We start from the raw sequence: 23,851 nt of genomic DNA on the forward strand, positions 1-23,851 counted from the left end.
CCAATTCAAATGTCTGCACTGTGATACTTTAAGGAAGATCTGTAAGAATTTGATATTTAAAAAAAAAACACCTTTTAAAACAAAAAAATATATAATTTTTATAACATTAACAGGATCCTATCAAGGATACTACTGGGCAAACTGTTGAGTCAGCACAACTGAAGGAAAGTAACTTGTTAGGAGTACATATCTCAAAAGCAGAGGATATACAAACTTAAACCAGATCTGTCATTGATGGAAGAGCAACGTGTAGTCACAGCTGAAGATCGTTAGGGTTTTAAGGAAGGTAGGAAAATATACAGTTGGTTTTGGTAACTTAAGTTTAATCTTACTTAATTTTTAGATTTTTTTTAGGTAATTTTCTTTTTTCCCTAATGCATCAGTTATGAATTTGAGGAGATCTGCTGAGGTAGATTTTGGGAAGAGGAGGCATACTATACCATTCTGATATTAACTATTCTTTTGTAGTAAATATTTTATTAATGAGGCAGAATATAATCCTTTGATTGTTACTTAAAAGGTGAGAATTGAATGTATCATAAAAGGCTTTGAGTGCAAAATCTTATGTAAGGTATTTCCTAACATTGTTTAAAGGAAAAACTTGAGGGAAACAGAAGGAGAGAAGTGCCAGGAATTTGAGGCACCTGCCACTTTAAGGTGCAGTGGTGCTTTATTGCATCATAAACACTGGACAGGTGGGCTTGGAGAATCTGCTTGCTGTCCTCTCTGCACTGCTGGTGTGGTACTTCTCTCTTTCTCTGGTATGCACTCAGAACAGGTTTTCAAAAGTAGAAAGAAATGTAAGGATAGACACTTATGGGGATATTTCAAGGATACTGAAATGGTTTAAGTGTTGTTTAATTCCCTTTAACTTTAGACTCAGCTTGTAAAACTAATAAGATTGCTGTCTTCAACTTCAGGTCTCCACCTCACTGATCTGAATAAGCTGACCTTTTTTTATCAAATTCCTTCAGCTAGGGCAGGGTGAAGGGAGCATAATCATGTAGAACAGTCATTCATCAGGAGTGATACGTGATTTGTCATGTTAGGTGCCTTCCATAGTCACAGGGAAGTAACCAAATGTACCACTTTTTCCCCCCTTTTTGTGGTACATTGCCTACTATTAGTAAAAGGTGGAACAGCTCCAAGTACTTGAATAAGGTGATACCTAATGGTCAGGTCTTGTCATTGCTGTCAAACAGCTGTGCTGGAACTTGAATGCGGAAATTCACACCAGGTAAATCTTCTAATCTCTAGGCTCTCATGAGATGTGAACAGAAAGAAGATCAATGACTAAGAGCTGCAGCTGTGTATGCGATACCTTCCAGATGACTCATCCTTTTTTTGACTGAAAAATGTGAGTATGTATGAATACTTCACGCAAGCTTTGTCCCAAGTTAGTTCACAGTAGAAGTCTGTACATAATGTGCAACTTGAAGTGTTTTATCAGGGAATTTTTAGTGTAACTAAAATTGCATAATATTTAGGATTTTTTTTTTACTCAAACTGTGGCAGGAATAACTTCATAAACATATGGAGTATTGCACTGTTGTGGAAGATTGCATTGCTATGGAAGTGTGGTCTTAACCATGTACATATACAACTAAAATGCGTATATATTTGCATGATTGTATGTAGGTATATTTATTCCAAGAACACTTTTATTGAGGAAATAAGTTATTATTTTTAAACTGTTTCTTTCTTTCTTTCCATATGCAAATACAGCTCCGTGTATTTGCTTGCAGTTGATAGGAAACTTTCTCACTGGTCTACTATCTGTATTGAACCATCTAAGTTCATCCTGAAGGTCAAAAGGTTATTATCAAAAATAAATGCATTTCCTCAACTCACATTAGTACAGAAAATTTAGATATTGTCATGCCAGGAGCTCTGTAAGCGCTGGAGAATGATGGTTTCTTTGTTGCAGAATTCTGCCATTAGGGTGGATGATGGTTTGTCTGTCTTACTGCTCAGGCTCCAGCAGTGACCAGCTGCAGATGTCTCAGGACCAGGATAAGAACAGGGCTGATGTGCACCAATACTTTCCCAGAATACTTTTAGCTCTGCATAGTCATGCACTGGTGGTGGTATCTTTCTGTTTAATGGACCTTGTAGAAGCAGTCCTCTAGAGGCAACCTGAAGTCAGGCGCTGTTGTTGATCCTCATATTTTTGGGAAAACTGCAATAAAGTGAGCCATTCCAGATGGTAAATATATGAATGGAAGATTATTAGGCTTCACTGGATATTTATGTATGGAGTTAATAGGTGGTGTCGTTCTGGTGCATTATAATTCAAGTTTTATAATTTAAATATAAAGCCTATGTTTATTAGCAGTCTGTATTGTGATAGTTTAAACATTATTCAGGTATACAGCTCAATTTATGGCCTGTTAATGCCACAGGAGGCGCCCGTCCCATTGAATGATCCTTTTCAGTTTGTGCTCCTGCCTAAGTTAGAGAGCATGTGGGACATCAGCGTTTGCTGCAGATGGGCAACAAGTGCTGAAGCTTTTATTTTAGCTCAACACAGACTGCAATTCATGTGAAGCTGAAATGAAACAATTCACTATTACTCTTAAAATTCTGGAGTACAGATATGGTATCTCAGTCCTGTGCTTGTAGTCTGGCAATTTTGTCAAGCTGTACACGGTTTGTGTAAATATGGAGAAAGATGCAACCGGACACTAGAAGATTTTGGAGTTGCTGGGAAACAGTCATTTCCAAATGGATGTTTGCCAGTGTCTTCCTTTGTCCACTAAAAGCAGAAAGAATGAGGTGTATAAACTTATTAACAGCAAATTTGGGTTATGGACTGGGTCATCTCTGTGGCAGCAGGTGGATCCACTCTCCTCTGTTTGACTTGGTCTGATGGGAAATCCATTTGAGACTGGGACACCCCCACCTCAGGCCTATGGGGCCCTCAGAGGGAATCCTCCTGTGCCCACAGTGTAGCAGACCAAAGCAAGATGAGTCTTGTCTCACCCTCTCTTTTGGGACTCTGTGCAGAAGAAACAGCAGCTCTTCACGAGTGCTGGGGGTCAGGAAATGAGTGCTCACACCATGCTTGATGATCAGCAGAAGGATTATTTATTGCTGGCAGAACATGCAAGATCTATGGTCTGTGATCTTTGATGTAGTGGAGGGTGCTTTTGGTAGGGAGATGGCCTGGCTCTCCTGCACATCCATTGCTGTGCTTTGATGGCCAAGTGCAGAGATGCTGGGTGGTGCTGGGCCATCTCTGTGTTGGCAGTAGATCTGCTCTCCTCTGTTTGGCTTCATCTTTTGGGAATCCACTTTCATGGGTTCTTCATTGTCCGCTGTTGGATAGGGAATCAATAGCCCCATGCTATTCCCTGCCCAATGGATACTGCTGGATGTCATGCCTGACCAGTCTCTCAATGAAGAACTGTTTCCTCACACCCAGCCTGAGCCTCCCCTGACAAAGCTCCATGCCATTCCCTCAGGTCCTATCACTGTCACTAAAGAGATCAGTGCTGCTCCTCAGCTCCCCTCATCAAGAAGCTGTAGCCTACCATGATGCCTTCCCCTCAGCCTCCACTTCTCTGTTCTGAACAAACCAAGGGACTTCAGCTGCTGCTCCTACATCTCGCTTTCTGGATCCCTTGCCATCCTCATAGTTCCCCCTCTTCCCACCTCCCCCCTTTAGATGCTCTGTAATAATTTCATAACCCTCTTACGTTATGGCAATCATGTCAGGCCATTTTAAAATAAATACTGTTGTATTTTAAAAAGGGGGGGAAATGTCACTGTTTTTAAAAAGCTTTCTAGTTCTAAGTGGTGTTAAAGATGTCAACCAAAAGAATCGGAAGGGTTTTTTGAAAACCCTCACTGCTGATTGTGCTAAAACAAGCAAGAGCTTGGGCTGCACAATCTCCTTAGTTCCCTTCCATCCTGTCCTACCCTATGATCCTATGAACATGTGTTTGAGATGACAATGGATACTCTAGATGGAAGAATCACTGGAACTTAATTCAGTATAGATTCATAGTCTGCTCCTTTTTCCTGCACAGCCACTCCGCCATTTTTGTATTCCCCTCTGTAGCCCTGATTGAGAATCTCTTTAATAGTTTTATGTCCTTTTTATTTTGTGCCACCCAAAACCGTATACACCCTGGTGAGGCCTCCAAGGCACAGAGTTGGTCATACTGCTTGCTTTTAGAAGTGTGTACTCTGAATATAACTAGTGCAAAGCAGAATTGTATGAAGCTGCTTACCAGGTATTTAGAAAGGGAGGAGCTGGTCTTTATGCAGTTTTCTTGGATGAATATATGAAAGAAATGTTTTGTCCTGGTGGCATACTTTATGTTGAAGGAATGGGCAGTTTTGAAGGAAGTGAGAGAACAGTTTTGAAAGCCATGCACAAGAAGGATGTGTCTGGTGAGACAGCTTTATGCGGGAATTAGCACTTTGCAGATACATTAAGTACCACACCTGCATTATACAGTGAAGAATTAAGGCGGAGCTTTCAGTGGGCAATTCTGAGCTGCTTTTTTTTGCTGATCAGAACTGAGATTAAATGCTTGGGAGGTGCTCTCACCTGATTGCCCCCAAAACCTTCCTCCATTGGGGTGATAAGGCGTGATTCACCGCCTTGCTGGCCTTGCCTGAAAGTAAAGGTATAGGAAAGTACAAGTATGCTGAGTATTGCTCAGAGACATGATTTAGTATAGGGTTGTTAGGGTAGTATGGTTAGGTTGTGGTTGGACTTGATGATCTTGAAGGCCTTTTCCAACCTGAGCTATTCTATGGTACTATGATACTACAACCTTTAACATACGCTTCTTTGTATAGGGCATTTTTTAAAAGACGTTACACTGGTGTGATTTCATCCAGTGATTTTGGGTGTATACACCTTGGTAGATAGCAGTACAATATTCTGAAACTATAAAAGTCATGGCAGAAAGTCTGCCATTCTTAGCAATGTTGAATAGACTACTTATCAGGAGGGTAGGTATACTGTGCTCTAAGCAAAACGATCAGCATTTAGTTGGTAAGAGCTGCTTACTAAGTGAACAATATACTTCATGATGGTTTGTAATACTAAAAGACAAATAGTAATAACTATTGATGTTTCATGGGGAGAGGTATAGGAGAGAAAGTCCCTGCTTTAGCCTGTCATCGTTAATGTTTTACTGATTTCTAGTGAGATATTTTAGCATAATCATAAAAATGAGAACTCTTTCTCAATTGAGTGCTGTTTTCTTACAGATGCAACATGAATTATGTTAGTAATAAGTACGTGTTATCCCTCTTCTTTATTCCATGTGGACTTCCTAAGCATTAAAAACATACTCAGAAACTTCCACACTGTACTCCACTTGTTAGTACTGTATGTTTGTGAAATCCGGTGTGGCAATAATAATAAAAAAATTAAACTGGAAAAAAAGAAAAAGCCCTAGTTATTTTCATTTCTGGAGACTTTTCAGGTTTGCTTTTCAAAGATAAAAGTTTATAAGTGAAGCAAAAAGCAGCAATGTATTTTGACTTTAAGCAAATACAATTGTACTGGAACATCAGTATTATGTTTGAGATGCTGGAAATACTATTTAGTCAGATAGCTCTGTAAGATTTCAATCCATCTCTGATTATAAATTCACAGTGGTTCTAGCAATAGTCAGGTAGGCCTGCAGCAATAAGCTTACGATAGCCTAGCCTTAGACCATACCTTCACTACAGAGAAGAGGGCTTGTGGCATGTTCTGGGGCTCAGTAAATCTGGATTATTTTGACCTGGTAGAAGAAATGAATTCCTAAATCAAGGGATGTTCGTTTACTAGCTTTCTTTCTAATGATCTCTATTATTCTGTGTGTTCGAATGTGTGTTAATTAGCTGGTAATAGTGAGAGCAAAATGCATTGTAATACCTAACTCTGCTCTACAAAGCATGTTTTTAAATGGATTCACTTTTGAGGGAGATCTGAGAAGGTACCAGTGACAAAGCAAAATACTTGATGATTGCTAAATATATTTTAGTTTTGAGACAAACCTGTGGATAGCTCGTACTTCAGCCATTTGGAGTTTCCATAAATCTTAAGTATTGCTGCCTTCAATGAACAAGGAGCAACTCTTTCCCACAAATGTTCAGGGATGAAACTTGATGTTCCACATTTATTTTTTTTTACATGAGCAACCATATTTTAAAAATGTTTATCTAATAATTTTTATTTCCCTCTGTAAGAATTACTATATAACACTTTTGTATTTATTGGCATGTGCTTATTGCTGTCCTTCTCTACAGACCGGTGACTGTATTTTAGTACCAAAAATTTTTAGGATAAAGGCTTTTATTTCAGTAGCTTTTTTTGGAGTCATTCTCCCTCTTTTATGGTATACATAGAAGGTGAGGAATTACCAAAAAACCCATTTCAAATGTGTGTTTTTAATTTAAATGCAGTCTGGCATTGCATGTATTTTCAAAGAAGACAAGGAAATAATCATCAATGCCTTAGCTGGGATCTGAGTTAACATTTGCACTAGCCACAGATTTTTCAATTAGCACTGCCATAGAAAACCCATTCCCCCAGCTTTTGTCAATGTGCTGTAGGAGAAGAAGAGCAAATAGATTGGAAATGCTCTGCAGCTCGGGCTCCTGGGAAAATGTAACAGGTGTTACAGCTCAGCTGGGTATGAGCTTTATGAAAAAGACCCTCTCAGACTTTGCCCATAGAATTCTCTTTCCTAGCTCGAGCTTCAAGTAGGAAGAAACTAATGACTTCATTACCATCTCAATTCTGGGAAATGCTTGGTCCAGACCTGAATCGTTAAAGGAAAGGTATAGCACTCTGTGTGACCTTACAAGATCAAAATGTTATTTAGAGCAATTCCATTAGTCAAGGCTGTAAACCTGAAAGAACACACCCTTTTAGGTTGGCTTTTAGGCCATAAAATGTGTGTCTGTATGTCATGGGAAGGGGGGTGGGAGGTGGAGGTGGGAAGGAGGAGAAAAACATATTCTGCACTCATTGTGCAGCACAATTTCCTCTGCTTTCTTTGAAAAGGCTCCACTTCCAGCACTTCTTCTCTTCACCCCGTGTTGTGACATATTTAATGGCTCTTGTAATTCTCACTCTTTGGGGTATTTCTAATTGGGAATGATACTGCAGCCAAGAATGATGTCAAAATTTTAAGCCATACAAACTGAAATATATTTCATTAAAGCCACAGTAATTACAAGCAACTTTTATTTAAAAATGTGTTGCATCTTTTGCTAGCTTAAAGAAAGAAAGAAAACTGTGTGACATGGAGAAAAGAAAAATAACACAGAGTCAGTCTTCTACATTACTGCTTATGCAGTTGTAAGGAAAAGGAGCCTTGATTGGTAGAAGTTAATTCTTGCTAGCTGTCTGGAATTTCTTTACATACTGATAATCCTGGATTTGAAAGCCTGTCCCAACAATCCTTCAGCTGTTAAACTAACTGCATGCCTTTTGGTCTTCTCTTCCTGCACAAACATCCCTCCATGTGTAGAGGTGGGCATAAAGTAACACAAAGAAACGTATTGTGCCTGCCTGAAGCAAAGATTTGCTATCAGGGAACAGAGGCAAGGTGCAGTGTTTTGTGGAAAGTTTGAAGTCTCTGTAGTAAGCAGCCATTTGCAATGCTGGCGCCCAGAGGGAAAGCCATTAACATGGTCAGTCTAATATTGATGAGCAAGTGAAGAATGCTTCTTTGAGTGGACCTGCATCGGTGTTGGCATTTCTTGATAGCGGAAAGTCTTTAAAAGGCAGGACTTGACCATGCATGCAGGGTAGCTCATTGGCGCTGGTTGTCTTGTAGCTTAACTTATCCAGGCACAACACATTGAGGTTGTTGCAATGGTTTCCAATTCATTCTAGCCTCTTCATCAGAGTGTTTTTTTGTATCAGTGCATTTATAAAGTAAAATTTCTACAACTCATTGCTATGCTCATTTTGACTCTTTTCTTCTTGAACAGGTGAAAATGAGATGAAGTCTAACCTATTTTTACATTAGTGTATCCAGGGATTTCATTTCCTTATTACTGCCCTGTAACATTTGTTTCTCATTTTCATCCAATGATCTTCTGCTTCTCTTCCCTTTCCTATTCTAGGGATAAACCTGTGTTCTCAAGAATGGCATTAGTCCTTACATGTACAACATATATACAACGTTGTATTGGAACAGGCTGCTCAGGGAGATGGTGGAGTCACCATCCCTGCAGGTTTTCAAGAAAATGAGAAGATGTGGCTCTGGGGGAAATTTTTTAGTGGGTGTGAGTTGATGGTTTGGCTAGATAATCTTAATGGTCTTTCCAACCTTAATGATTCTATGGTTCTATAACTTTGCACTTCATGTTGTTTAATTTTGCTTCTTTTTGACTCCTTTAATTCCCAGAGGATCCATTTTTGTCCCTGAAAGACCATAAGCAAATGCAATAGACACGTCTTACTTCCCAATGAGAGTAGTGTTTGTGACATTTTTTTTTTTTTAACCTCTGATATATACAGCCTTAGCTGCCTAAGAACTTTAGCTTTAAATTGGCAAACGCCGGACACTGACTAATGACAATTTTGATAAAATATGTCTCTGAGCTTGAGACTTTTATAATAGATCTGAGCAGTATTGTATTACATAGGTTAAGTTAGCCTGGGTAGAGGAGAGGATTAGTTGAGTTGCATTAGCAGGATGTTGTTTTCTTGGTTATCTGCTGCGGCACTGTATTTTAATACTCTGCTATTGCCTTAGTGCATATGTCTGTGTGACTGTTTATAATCCGTTATTCTCTAAGTATGATTCTCTGCTTTATCTCTTGGGTTACTGTAGTGGTTAGTAGGCAGTTTTGTTGAGTTCTGAGGGAAGGATGGGAGGGCAAAACTAACATCAATCATGTCTTTTAACATCAATCATCTCAAACTAACACCTATCATCTCATCAAAGTACGTTGACGTGATTGCTTCTTGGACTGACAGTGCTCACTTCTGGTAGACTGTGTGCTCCTAGATGATTTCTGACACTCAGAAAAAGCAAGCAGTTCAAACAACACAAAACAAAACACAGTGTGAATCTGTGACATTAATTTCTATATTAAAAAAAAAAAAAGATGGGTGCGTTATTGTGCTGAGGGATCTATATGCTGCTGTTTGCAACCCAGAGCAAAAAAAAAAAAAAAAAAGATAGTTTAGCATTTTAAACCCAGCAGTACCCTTAAAAACCCGCACTCGCAAAGATTCACCATTTAGAGCAATTTTGAAGCAAAATATTCAAGGTGAAAGAACTAGAAAATGGCAATGTACCCACTAAAAAGAACACACTGATAGAGCGTCAATTATGGAAGATCTGTTGGCACCATTCTAGTAGTTTGTCCTTCACAGTGTCCTTCCTCCAGGAGACTGGGAGGACTATTAAAACAGAAGTTGCTTAACCCTCCTGGTTCCTCTCTTTTGCAGATCATATTAGAATAGTTGGTTGGTAGTTCAAACCCAGCCTCTCATCCAGGTACTTTGCAGTAATCAGTGTTGAGGACCTAAATAAAAGAAAATTGCTTTTCTTGATCTTTGTCATAGTTGTATGTTTTCAGTATATCCGTTTTGTGCAGTCCGGTTGTGTTTAGCAGTTTTGCAGATGATGCATCTTACAAGTGAAGGAGAAACTTTGGTTTTTTTGTGATGTTGATATAAGTTTTGCTACAATGACGATGGGCCTGATATGAGCAGGAAAAAAGGCTGCCTTTGATAGTTTTTCTGGATGAGTGATAAGTTGAGGGTGATTAAAAAACTTTTTTTTAATCATTATGACTTGTATTCTAGAAAGTGGGTTCTTACATAAGAACCTTATCAAAACTACATGCTATAATTAAGCACCTCTTCTTTAGCAGTATATTGTAATATATATATATATATGTAATACCTATATATATATATATAGGTAGAAACTAACAACCCAGTTTAGGTGAGTCTAAGTATTGACAGGTTTTTTTCTAATTAGGAGAAATGTATGAAGCAGAGTGTTTAGGATCATTAAAGTAGCCATTTTCCCTTCACCTGATGGTGCTTGCAGTTTGTATTTCCTGACACCAGAAGTTCACTGTATTTAATAAGCAACTTCCTATTGCATTAGCAAATTTCCATCTGGTTGGAAAGCTACCTGATTCTATTACTATATTTGTCTTCACGGCTGTGATGCAAAACATAATTTGCTTATAGCTTCGTAAATATGGCTAATGTAATGATACGTACATCATATTAGTCACAAAAAGGTTTTGTGTTGTGCAGGGTACTTTGGAATTTATGAATGAACAAGGAACATGGACAGAGAGAGGAGGCAGCCACTTCTTTTATAAGCCTCGTGTTGTCTCAAAACTTTACAAAGGCTTTGAAGGAAAGAGGAAAGATTAAAAAAAAAAAAGAGTAAAAAGAGGGAAAAACAAACAAACAACAACTATTGCCTGAAAATGTCAATGTTTCTATTTGGGCATACGAAAGGGGGAGGAAGGTACGACATTTTGCATGAGAGCAGAATTTTTGGGAGGTGTCTGCCCTCTGGAAAGTCAGAGGATTCTTGGCATGGTAGGATGTCTCCCTAAAATCTTACTCTGTTACAGCTTTGTAACGCGGTCTGCAAAGTAGAAACATATAAATTGGTAGCACCAGAAAAATACAGTTAGAAAGGGCTGAGGAGAACCTATTGAGCAAAACATTAATACAAATGGAGTTTTATTATTTGATTTTTACCAGCCTCCAACAAACCTCAGCACAAATAGTCATCTTTGTGAATTCTGCTAGCAGTGGGCAAGTACACACAACTTCATTCAGTGTCCATCTTAGAGTTGTACAGAGTAGGTGTGCATGGCTTTCCTGACCTGCCTACTGTCATGAAAGAAGTCTGCAGCAGACAGTGCAGTGGAGCACATTGAATTCAAATCTGGCTTCCTGACAGACACATAGAACCACATTCCTTGTGGGAAGTGCCACATAAAACATTCTTGCTCCAAGAAACATACAGACTAGATGTGAGGAGAAGAGGGAAGCACGGATGAAATGTCTTGCCAAAGGAGAGTCATTAGCAGAGCTTGTTTAAAAACAAAACAAACTAAACAGAAAAACCCGGTATGCTTGCCATCACATGGATAGTGCTTAATTTTCTGGTGGTAAAATAGCATGCGTATTGCAGGACAGTATTCTGGCCGTAGGAAGCTGCGAAGTGTAGGTCTTCCTTAGAAAGGCAATCCGTTGCCTTTTGCTTATTTCAGCTCTGCCCATCGCTGACCGTGCTGCTGCTGTGGAGCTGCAGGCCACCCAGTACTAACAGCAGCAAGACCACTCTGTGGGATTCAGGCATCTTCATTTCCAAGTGGCGTTTCCCCATTTGACACAGCCAGGAGAAGAATCTCTTTTTTTTTTGCCACATTTCCTGCAGTTTTGAATGGAAACTTGGTCCTGTATTGCAAAGTTGTTGCCACATCACTTATGCTGATACTAAATCTTTCTGCTACAAGAGGTATTCAGATACGATGTGCAGGAGACAACGCAGATCGAACGATATGATATCATGTCTTGTTGGCACTTGCTATCAACAGGTAGAGTAGGGATAACTTGTGGCTTTCCCCAGTGTATGGAAAGACCACAGAAATGCTGATAATGGATCTGCTATGTGTTTAGCCACAATGCTAATTAGTGTATTGACGATGTGTTCTGCTAAAGCAGTGTTTGTCTTCCTGAAGATGTGCAAGTATATTTACCGGTGAGTACTAGTGAAGTGTGCTTGTGGAGGAAATGAAGCCTCAAGTGTGTGTAATTATGTACCCTTCCTTCTGCGTTAGCTGCCAAGAGCTTGATGACACGAGTCTGTCACCTATAACAGCAATAGGGATTTTGTCTGTTATCTGCCATTTGCTCTGTATATTAAGAACCCTGTAGGAAGCCTCTCTGTAAAAGATGGTGTATGTCAGGCATAAATTCAGAAGTGCTTCCATGTTGTTTTCAGAAGCAAGTGTGTGCACTTAAAGAGACTTAGTCCTATTGGATGCGTCATGCAACACTGAGCATCCAGCATGAAGTGCGTTTAACAGTCTCACCTCAGAGCTCCTAAATGCTTTCCAAAGACTGTTGTTAATTCCATTCTTAATTAGAATCTATGTGAGATTGACTATCGTACTTGGGTTCCTTAAAACAGAGACTGCAAAAGAAAGATGATATGACAGGGTCACTCATCTTCTCTGGGAAATGAATCTGTTTTAGATGTCAAAATAAAGAGCTTGGAGCCTAATCTGAGGTACTGATATTTGAAAGCTTTTACTAGATTTTTGCATTTCATCAAATATTTCACAGACTAGCCTAACTCTATGCACTAATGAAGTTCTTTAAGATGTCAAGTTGCAACTATACAATGTGCAGAGAAAATAAAGAAAAAAGAATTATGTGGGAAAGCAAGTGATGCTAGAGTTTATAATTTGTCCAAATGGCTTCATGTGATGGCTGCACTGATTCTCTGAAAAGAAATCCGTCCCAAAAATGGAGTAATGTTCTTTGACTCTTTGTTAGCAAGTAGATATTACATCAAGGATATAGCCATGCAGTAAAAATCAATGATCTATATGAAAGAACTATACAGATAGTCTTTCTTTCTTGATGAGGACACTTTTTTTTTTTTTTTTTTTTTTTTTTTTTCTGAGGGAAATGACTCTTCTGTTGCTACTGGGAAGAAAGGATGAGACAGTTTGGAAAAGGAGAAAACTTTAAGCCTGTTGCAAATCCAGGCTTCCACCATGCATAACCCCACGGGCTCAGCATCAGTGGTCCTCACACTTCACTGTGGAAGTGTGGCTGTGTTCAATTATCTTATTTTAAAAAAATACACATTATTTGGTGTTTGTGCTAAATGACCACTAATTATGTCTTTTGGGTTAAAACTAGTCAAATTGAGCATCTGTTACATCTGTGAGCAGCTGGCTAATGCACCAGAGAAAAATTGTCCCTGAGCGTGCAGGGTGTGGGAGGATGAAATAGTTAACTGTCCAAGGACCAATGTGCTGGCAGGAGTAGCTGCTCTGTCCGGAGCTGTGCTGCTTGGTTCTGGTTAGAAGCTTGGTGGGCACAAAAAGGACAGTATGGGGTTATTCTGCCCATTGTCAGAGCTGCTACAGAAGCATCTGTTTTTGGAGCCAGTGGCCTTGCATTTTGGCCAGTGACTACAGTTGCTATATATATTTAGCCATGGATTCATTACAGTATATCCAGTAAAATAGTCCTCCAATGTATTTGGTGCATGAGCTAAAGAATTTTCATTCTGTCTTGAATTAGGCGCTGACAAACACAACAAAGGCATTATTAATAACCAGATGGGCAGTGAACTGCTGGGACCTCAATCTGAAACTGATAAAAGCTATCAGAAACAAAGTCAGGTGAACCAGGAATTGAGAACCAGTAACAGGAAGTGAATTATTAACCTCCTTCCTCTTGGGCTTGTGGTAGTTTAACAGTTTGGGAACCTAAAGCCTTATGCATTCCACTGATAAAAAATTGATTAAATAATTGTACCTGGTTTCCAGGCTATTGTCAAAAGTTAGCTTTTTGTTGTTTGCTTTTTTGGAATGTTTACGTTTTGGAGGTACTTTGAGAGTTTGTGTCACTCTGAGAGATTGGACCTTTGGTGTAGGAAAAAAGCCCCTCATGTCACCCGCATAAATTTTGAAGCTCAGCTGCATCAGAATTAGATGTTGGTGCATAGTGGATCCCAACTATTATGACATACATTCATGGTCCTGCTTCCTCCTCTGCTTCCCTTGTTAATAGGTGTGCGAAGTATGAATGAGACAGAGCTAACAATGTACATCCCTGCCCCATCCGTAAAAATAGAGGCTCTGCAGCTGACAGAGCGTACAGCTGAAAAAAACAGTAGTTTGTGTGCATGAACACTGCTGAGTACAGGCACCACTTTAGCTACATAAATGCAAAGAGCGTTTCTGTATTCTGATATTGCTTTGTAAAATAAATATAGAAAACCAGGGATTAAATCTAATTTGTGATAAATTGTAAAAAATTGCTGCTAGAATGTAATGTAGGCAGTAAAAGATGTTGAAGTTGTTTTAAACAATCTCACAGCAAAGAGGAGTTGGGAGCTCATTATCCACCTTCTTCACTGTGTCAGTAGGGAAAACATACACGGCAATTAAGTCTAATCCAATGTCTTCATTTCTGCATTGTTGCTCTCTTTACTGGGAGGGAGGCAAAGTAGTCTTTTTCTGTTTCCCTTTTCCTTTTCCATCTTCCCCTTTCCCCCTTCCCTTCATGAAAGAATTGTACCAATGCCTAGTGAATATGTCTACCTTTTTTTTATTGTTGTTAGTTTGTTTAAGTTATATGATTCTTAGTTTTCTTTATATCTGTCCACCCTCCTGCTGAGTGAAGTTTTGTGGATGACTTCAGGTAGGCAAGCAGTAATTGTGCAGGTGATAGCAAGGCTTGGTTATACCTGCTTTTTGTATCCTGCTTTACCTCTCTAATTGAAAGTGAACTGAGATTAAAGCCCACTGTATGCTTTTGCCCTTATGGGATGATTTTCACTTTGTGTACTAAAGTACAAAGATGATGCTTATGAATGCAGGGCGACCATTTTGGTGGCTCTTGAGTTGGGCTATTTACAAGGTTGTACCTATTTACAAGGAATAGTTTCAGGAAAATTCTGTGTGGTTCTCCTGATAGCTAGATCCCTTACTTGGTACTGTGCAGCTCTGAAACGAAATATGATAGAATTACTTTACCCTAGAGTAAAATGAACAAACAATATGCTATAATTATCCCCCCCTCTAGAAACTAAACCTTTACTCAGATGCAATCCGGAATGTTTCTGTTGAATGGAAGATATCAAGGGAAGTTAGTCTATTTCTCATGCTATGTTTGACCAAGATATGGCAAATCTGACTTGCTGGTTCAAACATCAGTTTGCTTCTGACATTAACAGAAAATGCAATGAGTATGTCAATCCATTGCTCTGCAGGGAAACAGATGGAAAATAGATTGAAACCAGTAGCACAGCTAACACAAACTGATGTTCTGGCTGGTGATAATCTGGAAATCCTTGCTCTATTTCTCTCCATTACAATGAATTATTTGTGTTTGTTTTGGTTATGAGAGAACGTGTTGTGATAACTTCCTTTGGTGCTCAAAGTGTAACACCAAACTCTCTGTTGGCAAAACTTCAAGAGCAGAGTTGTGCCAGCAGATAATTTGGCTTAGATTATTTTTAAGAAGGTTGTCAGTCTTGTTTTCCTCTGTCACGTGCTTAATCTGCTAATACTGAATACTAATTTTCCTGGGTAGAGTTTTAACTCTGAATAGACTCAGTGGAGAGATCTCCTGACCTATGCTGAGACAGAGGCAGTTTCCCTCATATAGCTGATTAAAAACAAGAATGATTCACCTTGTGAAAATTTTATCTAGATTGCACTCTAAACTATATGGTTTTCATGTTGTCCTTTTTACCCTTGCTGAAATACTTGATAAAATTTCCTCATCACAAACCTAGAGCCGAAACCCATGGCTCTTTTCTCTTGTCTGGACATAATGACGTTAACTGATCAAATACACATACATGAGTATGCATGTGCATGCATACGCTGTTAAATACTTTTAAGCTTTGGAAGAACGAAAGAAGAAACATTAGTGTCCTATTAACTGCAGGGATCATGTACAGGGTCTGTAAGGAAGTCTGACTTTGGGTTCCAGAGCAGATTGAGAGCAAATCATGATAAAACATAGGTGCTTCACTGCCTACTTGTTCACTGATGCATTTGTGTCTGCATTCCCTCCCCCTGCCTACAACCTCTTCCATCTCCTTGGGACACAGACTTTCCTCCCCTATAGGAAGTCTCATTCATTCATGTTTTGAAGGAATTTCTTAATTCTCTTTCAGTAAGATTACCACCATCCGTGCCCCTTTTCCTTCTCTCTGCCTTTGCCAGAGAGAGAGGAGCAGGGCCTGCCCAGATGGTTGAGGACCAAAAAGAAGGAACATTTTCTCATGCTTTTAAAAAGACCACTTTCTTTCCTGCCTAATATTTAGCTCCTTCAAATGCAAATGGAGAGGTTTCACTCCAAGGTTAGCATAACAATTATGGGAAAGCTTTAAATCTGAAGCATTTGTTTACACGATGAAAGGAGTCCACAGTCCAAAAGCTCTGAGGCCAGGGCTTTTCAGTAGCTATTTTCTGACTAAGTAGTGAACTGCAAGTCAATTTTAGACCACAAAGAAAACCAATTTATATCAGTATGTAAGCTAATTTTTGAGGGAGTTCTACATTATAAACGATTTTTTTTTTTAAAGTGACTGTTACTGAAATAAACTCCCGATTTCCCCCCTTCTCCACTCCTTTGCATCTTGATGTTTAATGAGCCCCCAGATGTCTTGGATGCTAATGACCATTCCCTGGTGCCCTGAGAAGAAGGAACAGGCAGGATCTGGGGAATCAGTTTCGTCAATACCCAGGTGGGCTGGTGTCCGTAAACTTCTGCTGATGCTCAGGAGTGAATTCCAGGCAGGCAGAACTCCTATCAAATGCATATTTTCCTATCTTCATCTCTGTCTAACTTGCTTCTGTGGTTTCTCACTCTGAGCACAAATTTGTGGCAAATTCTTTTTTGCTGTGGTGACTTGGTAACGTGCTCTGGAGTGACAACTCTTGGGATACAATCATGCCATTGAAGCTGTAAGATGTGTCAGTCATGGACAGATTCATTTTTCCTCAGTGCTGCTCTTCTGCTGTGCCAGTCCTGAAATAATACTAATACTGTACGGTATTCCTTGACACTAGGCGTTTCCATTGCTATTGTTGATTAGAGTTTTTCCCCAAAAACCTCTTGTATCACAATGAATTTCAGTAGCATGGAAGAACCTGTAAATCTCTCAGTCATTTTGTTAAATTTCTCCTTTATTTCTCACACAAGACAAAGACTACAGTCCAATAATATGCATTAGAACTGGTAAGTCTAGAGGTAATTTTGGCCAATGATAATAAGGGAATAGTGTATTCTTCCCTAAGTGTCAGGGCAATATCAGCCTAAAATAAACAGAGCCTCATTTTTTGAGATACCTTGCCATCTGTAAACTCTGTCTCGGGTTCATTCATTTGAATTGGGAATGGGCTTCCACTAGTCTCAAATATTTTGGGGCCTTAGCCTCTTCATGCTGTGAGAAGTTTTCTTTGTGGAAAGACACAGAAAGTTTCCAAAATGTGACAGTGTCCCAAGCAAGGTGACTGCTTTCTTTCACAAGAATCTTTGTACAAATGCCACAAAATCCTGCACTGCTCTTCCTAATTGCATAATCTACATACTGAGAAGTACTTGTTGGTTTATTCTCCCTGAGCTTTGGGAAGAATAGAAAAAAAGAGAATCCTGTAAACTATAGCTGGAGGGGCCCTCAAGAGGCTAGCCTGTCAATCTCCCTACCTTCAGGCAAGATCACCTATAATGATGTCTTTCCTGACAGATGCTTGTGCTAACCTGTCCTCTGAACCCACAAAATATTTGATAACTGTAGACTCCAGTTCCTAAAGGATTGCCACTTGTCCACTCTTGTGGAAACAGACCACAGAAAATAAGCAGTTCCCTTGTTTTAACTAGAATTAATGCAAAAGTATGCATCTTGTATTTGCTGAGTTCATGAGTGGCTTTGAAAACACTGTTTGAAACTACAGCAAATAGAGGAAGATTGATTGGTGGAAACAAAGTGAAATAAGTGAGTGCAAAATGGAGCTGGGATGAGTGGAGCTCAGCAGAACCTGATGTAGTCTCTTGTTTGTCCTTTGGAATTGCTTAACGTATGTGTGAAGGAAGTTTTTCTTCTGATTCTCATTAACATAAGATCATCTTAGTACGTGTCAAGAAATGCCTTGACTCTACAGTAATGAGGATTCAGCTGCACAGATAAAGCGGTGTAATCCAGCTATCTCTGCCTCGTTGCTTCAGCAGCAGAACTATTGTGTAATACTTCAGCATGTCTAGCATTTCATTATTCACAACATAGCATGTGTGATGTAGTATTGCACATGACATTGCTAGATGTGGTTTTTGTTTTGCTTTTTTAATGAGTAAATTGTTTGGGTAAGTCTTGTAGAGCAAGGACTGGGACCAGCTTAGCTGCTGGCACAGGGTGCTACTTGCCTACTTGTCTCAAAGCATGTAATGCTAACTGGTATTCCTTGTTTTATGCACCAAAGAGAAGGCTCTGATCTTAAGTCTGTGCCCCATGTTGGCTGGCGGTAGGTGAGTGAACCAGAATTTAGTAACAACAAATCCTCATTAATACAGTACCATGTTGGAGCTTTTGTAGAGGATTCTCTGAAAGGCTGGGAAGCAGTAAGAGGACAGGAAACAAAGGCAGTCAATATTCTGTGGGTATGAGTTTAATCTATTTTAAGGTTTTTGCCCCTGAATCAAAAAGAGTGCTTAAATGATGTCCCCTTAACTTCAGCAAATATGTTGGTTATCCTACTGAGTGGCTTAAACATTAAGCATATGCTTCAAGTGGTGAGCTTTGCATGAATGGTTTATGACTGATGATATTACACTCAGCAGCACTATCTCCTTCTCACTACTGTCGATTTTACTGTAACTTGTTTTCCTCTATTACGTAACTTTGCAGAGAATCACTTTCCTATTGCTTGGACCTTGGTAGCAGAAAAATCAAAATGTGACTTCCTGTAGGAGGGTGTCCAGGGTTCTTAAAGCATTGAGATGTTTAAGCTTTAAAATTCCATAGGCTCAAAAGCCTCGTGACTCTGGGAGGAGAATGCAAGGTATTTATGGCTTTCCAGCCAGCAGTAGAAAGGATAATCTAGTTTGCTGTTCTTGGTATATGGTCTTGATTTTTGTACCCCTTGTACTCTACTGGCCTTATTCAGAAAGGAATGTAATACCTTCTCCTGATTCTCTGTAATTACTCTCTCTAATTTAATTCAGTTTTGTTCTCCATGCAGAAAATTGGGGTCCGTGGGCCTGCTGATGGTAAAACAAAATCTGTTTGTTTGTTTTCAAAACAAGTGTGAATGTGACTTCTTTTTGAGAAAATCCATATATATGTTAAGATTGGCTTCAAGGTATGTAAGTCCAATGGATAAAAGTAGATAAACTCAAAGGGAGAAAAAAGAAAGATATGCAAACTGATGACATGTAAGATTCAAAGCTATTTTTTGTCACAGCTGTATAACATATTGCATAAAGCTTGCACTCTTAAAGAATAATTAGATTAACAAATCTTCCATGCAGCTAAAAGCAGCTAATAATATGTATTACACTTTCTCATTTCTAGGACCATTTCTGTCCTTTCCCTTGCTGTTCTTCCCTTAGTTGGACATCTAGCTTCACATTCAGATGAGATATGCATTAACTCTGCTGTGGGTAGAGTGACTGCTTTGTTCCATGACTGGTGTGCATGGGGCACATCTGTAATGTAAACGGCAGAAGTTCTGCAAAAACTGTACTAAGGTCATATTCTCCTATTTTCTTCCAAGACTGGTTTTCTTGCTTGTTGCCATTGGTAAGATCCTTTTTTTGATGCGTACACTGGGTCTCTTCTGGATCTTCTCCAAGGTGTGCAGGTTGTATTGCTCCTGTAGGAGTCACTGTAACTTGTCACAGTGGCAGTTTCTACTGTGAAGTGTTAATAGGACTGCTCGCCTGTTATGGACCTGGATGTCTATATAAAAATTCCATCAGTTTTATTTTGATCTTTGCGTTTCTTTTGCTGAATAGCTTAAGGGATAAAAAATAACAACAACAGCAAAAACAAACACATCCTCGCCAGTACCTTAAAGCCAAGGGGTACTGATCCACTGTGTGTATTTTTAAGAAACGCTTATAGAAACAAATATATCCTTAGTGCCATTGTAATGAACAAAGCTCAATCCTCAAGACTTTTTTTTTTTTTTGGTAGCCATGACAGGTCCTACATCTATTTTTTTTAGCCTTTTAATGTTCTGGGTTAGAAATTAAGACTGGTATGAAAGCTTTCACTATGACAGTGCCTACAGGAGAGCCTGTTTGCTTTAATATGGGTTCTATATGTTGATCTATACTAGATGTTGATCTAGTAACATAATCAAGAAAGTGCTGGCATTCAGAACCAGCAAGTACCTAGTTCTCACTTCACCCCCTGACCATAATGAATGTAAAATGCTACTAGTAATAAATTGAAATGAAAAACTCCTTCATTGTGGGATGCAAGAGATTTGTAATCACATTTTGATTCTCAGAGTGCTGGCTGATTGGAGATGAATGCGTGGGTAGATTGACCTCCTTTGCAGGAGCAGTTGTTTTTGTACTAACTGTGTGAAAAACAAATTTCAAATAGATGGCTTGTTGCACTTTTCTTGCAACTCATATTATTGCCTCTTTGATTTCTCAGTGGTAATACCTGCTATAAACTCTTTGGGGACTTCCTTCTTTTTGTATCTTGTAGGGAAAGGGGTGAATTTTGCCATCAACACAAAGATCAACTTCCTTTTGTTCCCCTTTACTGTCATCAAATCCGACCTCTCCTGATTGACTTGGTTAATTTTAAAATTGGTAATTCATGCTTTTTAAAACGAAATGAAGCTGTTGATGAATTTTCTAATTAATCTATTTCTGCCTGAAAAATCACTTATGCTGTATGTATCTTATGCAAAAGCTTGGCAATAGTAGTGTGAGCTTGTATACTGCAGGATTCGTTTGAGAGGTAAGAATATGAGCCAAATTGTTAATCTCATCCTGGTTTATTAAATTAAGAAAAAAAAGTGTGGTTGGTCTGCTCAGGTGCTTCTTTTGTCTTTATGCTTACTGCTAAATAACCCAATTAAAACAAGGAGCAACAAGCTCAGGCCTATGTTTTGGCTGCGTGTAGAAATTCCACAGCAGATCTCTGAATTTGCACATCTCCAGTCTCAGGCAAAGTGCAGATGAGGTCCAGGACATAGCAATCCCAGCTCACTTTTCACCGGTTGAGGATTACAAATAAAGCAGAAAACACTGTGTCGTTTCTTATCACCTACATCTTTCTGTCAGCTTTGTGGCTATCAGGTGGTTACACTAACCATTATACTCCCCTTTGTTTCACATTCTTCCTTGTATTTTTCTTGATTTTGGTTGTTATTTTTATTTCTTTTTTTTTCAATAAAGAGGTGCATTTATTATACCTTGAAAACCAGTAGATGTGTATTAAGGTAATAAGTGATGATTCCATCTTTACAGCTACCTTATGCAGTGCAAAATGATTTTAATATGCTCAAGAGTTTGGGTGATAAACTGTTAAAATGGAAGAAGGGACATGAGTTTTCAGTGTTCTGCTTGTCTTGAGATAGATGGGTTTTATCAGAATGATCCCTAAGATGTGTTCACAACGTAGGGAAACATTTCCCAACAAATGCTGCCTACTATTGGAGACAAATGCTATCTGGAGTCATTAAAAATATGGATTTGCTTTCTGATAGTAGAAATTGCAAACATAATCAGCTATTTCTTTTATATCCTTTGCTGTATCAAAATAATTGGAAATAGCTCTGTGTTCCCTAATGGCCAGACTAAAATCACATGGACCTCTTTGGAACGCTGAGTTGTTTGGATCACTTTTTCTCCTGTTCAAGCAAATACTGTTGTGATAACTTCAGCCAATGTCTATTTTAATACTGGACTAAGTACTGTTCAGAAGCATTGAGGATTTGCCTATACTGAAGGCTCTCCAAAGCTCCATTTGTTCTGGCTTTGATTCTGAAGTGTTATGTGTAGTAGTGTTTGAACCTTCTTGGTTTCCAATGTATTCCTGTAATTATTTGGGATTCCTTTAATTATAGGCACCTGAAATTCCTTTGCATTTAGGACAGTTAGTATTAAGATACCTTGGACCAGGGCCTACAAGTCCTTCCTGTAGCAGCACTAGCATAGTACTTAAAAACCACATTCTGCAGTATGCCACATCTCCTAGCACAGAGGCATCAGAAAGAAGCTGGATCGGAGCCTGACTGGCATAACAGGTTAGTCATAGTAGAGATTAGACACAATAAAAACCTGTGTCTGGAGCAGTGTAGTTGTACCAGTTCTTCTGCCTATTCTACTTCTCCGTGCCAGAAGCTGTCCTCAGATTAGAAATGGAGCAATGATGGTTCTCACTCTTGTGACTTGTGTGGAGTGCAGCGTGATGTAAAATGAGTTCTCTGAATCCTGTGCTAAGCAGAGCTAGTGTGTGATCTGAAAACTCACTCCTATAAATTTGTTCTCTGGTTCCTATTACAGGAAGTTCTGGCAGCAAATTGTCACTTGATGATGTCTAACCTGCCGCTGACATCTGCTGTAGACAGGACAAGCCTCAAACTCTTTAAAAGAGATTGCAGTTACGATACATGAAATGGGTCAGTGGGGTAACACCATCACTGAAGAGGATTTCTTTTCACTTACCTTTTTGCTTTTGCTGCAAAAAGTCTGTGATGAAGTGAAACTTGCAGGAATTTGAGATTCTCACCAATAATGTTTCAAATGAGGTAAGAAGCGTTAACATTGGTGCAGCAAGTACCTGCTTGCTTCGAAAAGGCATTGTTTGTTATGATGTAGCTATGTATGGATTTCACTCCTAGACTTGCACGTGGTCACCTTTACAAAATATCTGTCAAGACCCAGGATAATGCACTGCATACTGTCTGCCTTGACTAGAGAGGCAAGAGCCTAGGAGACTATCTTCAGAATTTGCATAAAGTGAGACGGCATTCATCCGTTGTAATGAAGGCTGTAATAAATGATCCTCCAATCAGAGTTGTCCAACGTCTATATTCCAGAGTAGTCAACACATGAATCTGTGTTACCTTAGTAGAATGAAAGATTTATGTACTCCCTTAATTATTTTTGATATCTCATGAAAACGGGCAATGATGTAATTCCCCATTAAGCCTTTAGCCCACAGAATACCTGCAACAGTATCAGGGTTCTAGACACAGCAAATGGCAGATTGTCTCTGTGTTGGGCTCTGTTCTGAGATAATTTCTGCTTTTAAAGTGCAATATCTTGGAGTACTTGGAATATGTTTGTATTTTAACTTTTTTTCTTCTGAGATTCCAAATATGTACGTACAAGAAAAAGAGCCTATCATCCTTTTTGTTGAAGCCATGCATATTTAGGTTCTACTGAATATTATCGGATAAAGAAAGAAAGGAAAGCAATCCCAGCATTTGTGCAATATGGATTCCCACGGTGGTATTCAAAGCAGTGTAAGGATCTTCCCCTGTTCTCATTTGGTACCGTTATTGTTTTTTAAAGGTGAATCTGGCAGGTTGTCTGCATTCCAAGTGAAAGAGAGCCCCTGGAGACAAGTGGCTTGTTTTGAGAATGGAACTCCATGAAAGAGCTAGCTCCTTTTATAGTGCTGCAGCTCCTCTACAGCTTATTTCTCTTAATAGGAACTTATGCATTTAAAAAAGAAAGAAAGAAAAAGAAAAGAGAAAACAAAAATTCTGCTGCACCAGGGTGGGAAGCTTGTGCCCTGGTTCCCTCCTGGAGAGATGTTTTGATGTCTATCTCCTTCCATCTGCCCTCTTCTCTTTCCCCTGCTATTTCTGAAAGCAGCGTTTTACTTTCTGCTTGCATAGCAACATCTCTGATTCTTGGCCTTTTTTTCACTGAATTGGGACTTTGGTTTCATCCTGTCAGCAGGTAAATGGCCTTAAACCCTTCATGGTTTTGTCAGGGTAAAGTGGAGCTGAAAAGCATTACATATGTTCCAAGTTGAGAGGCAGCTCTTTTGCCATGTTCAAGTGAGTTCTTCCCCTCCCCCTCCTCTTATATTAAAGGGCTCAAACACAATGAAGCTTTAATCAGCTTCATTGATTTAAAGCTAATTTGCACTTGGCTTCAAGG

At 39.1% G+C, this 23,851-nt stretch overlaps 1 long non-coding RNA gene across 1 annotated transcript; it reads left to right on the forward strand.

The window, feature by feature from the left end:
- Positions 1 to 681: 681 nt before the first annotated feature.
- LOC101750019 lies at positions 682 to 22,883 on the forward strand. The gene is made up of 3 exons (XR_001463344.3): positions 682 to 761; positions 1,258 to 1,357; positions 22,241 to 22,883. It is a non-coding gene; the product is annotated as an uncharacterized LOC101750019 (long non-coding RNA).
- Positions 22,884 to 23,851: the final 968 nt, after the last annotated feature.

The sequence above is a fragment of the Gallus gallus genome, chromosome 2, assembly GCF_016699485.2.
Source record: "Gallus gallus isolate bGalGal1 chromosome 2, bGalGal1.mat.broiler.GRCg7b, whole genome shotgun sequence".
Taxonomy (NCBI): Eukaryota; Metazoa; Chordata; class Aves; order Galliformes; family Phasianidae; genus Gallus; species Gallus gallus.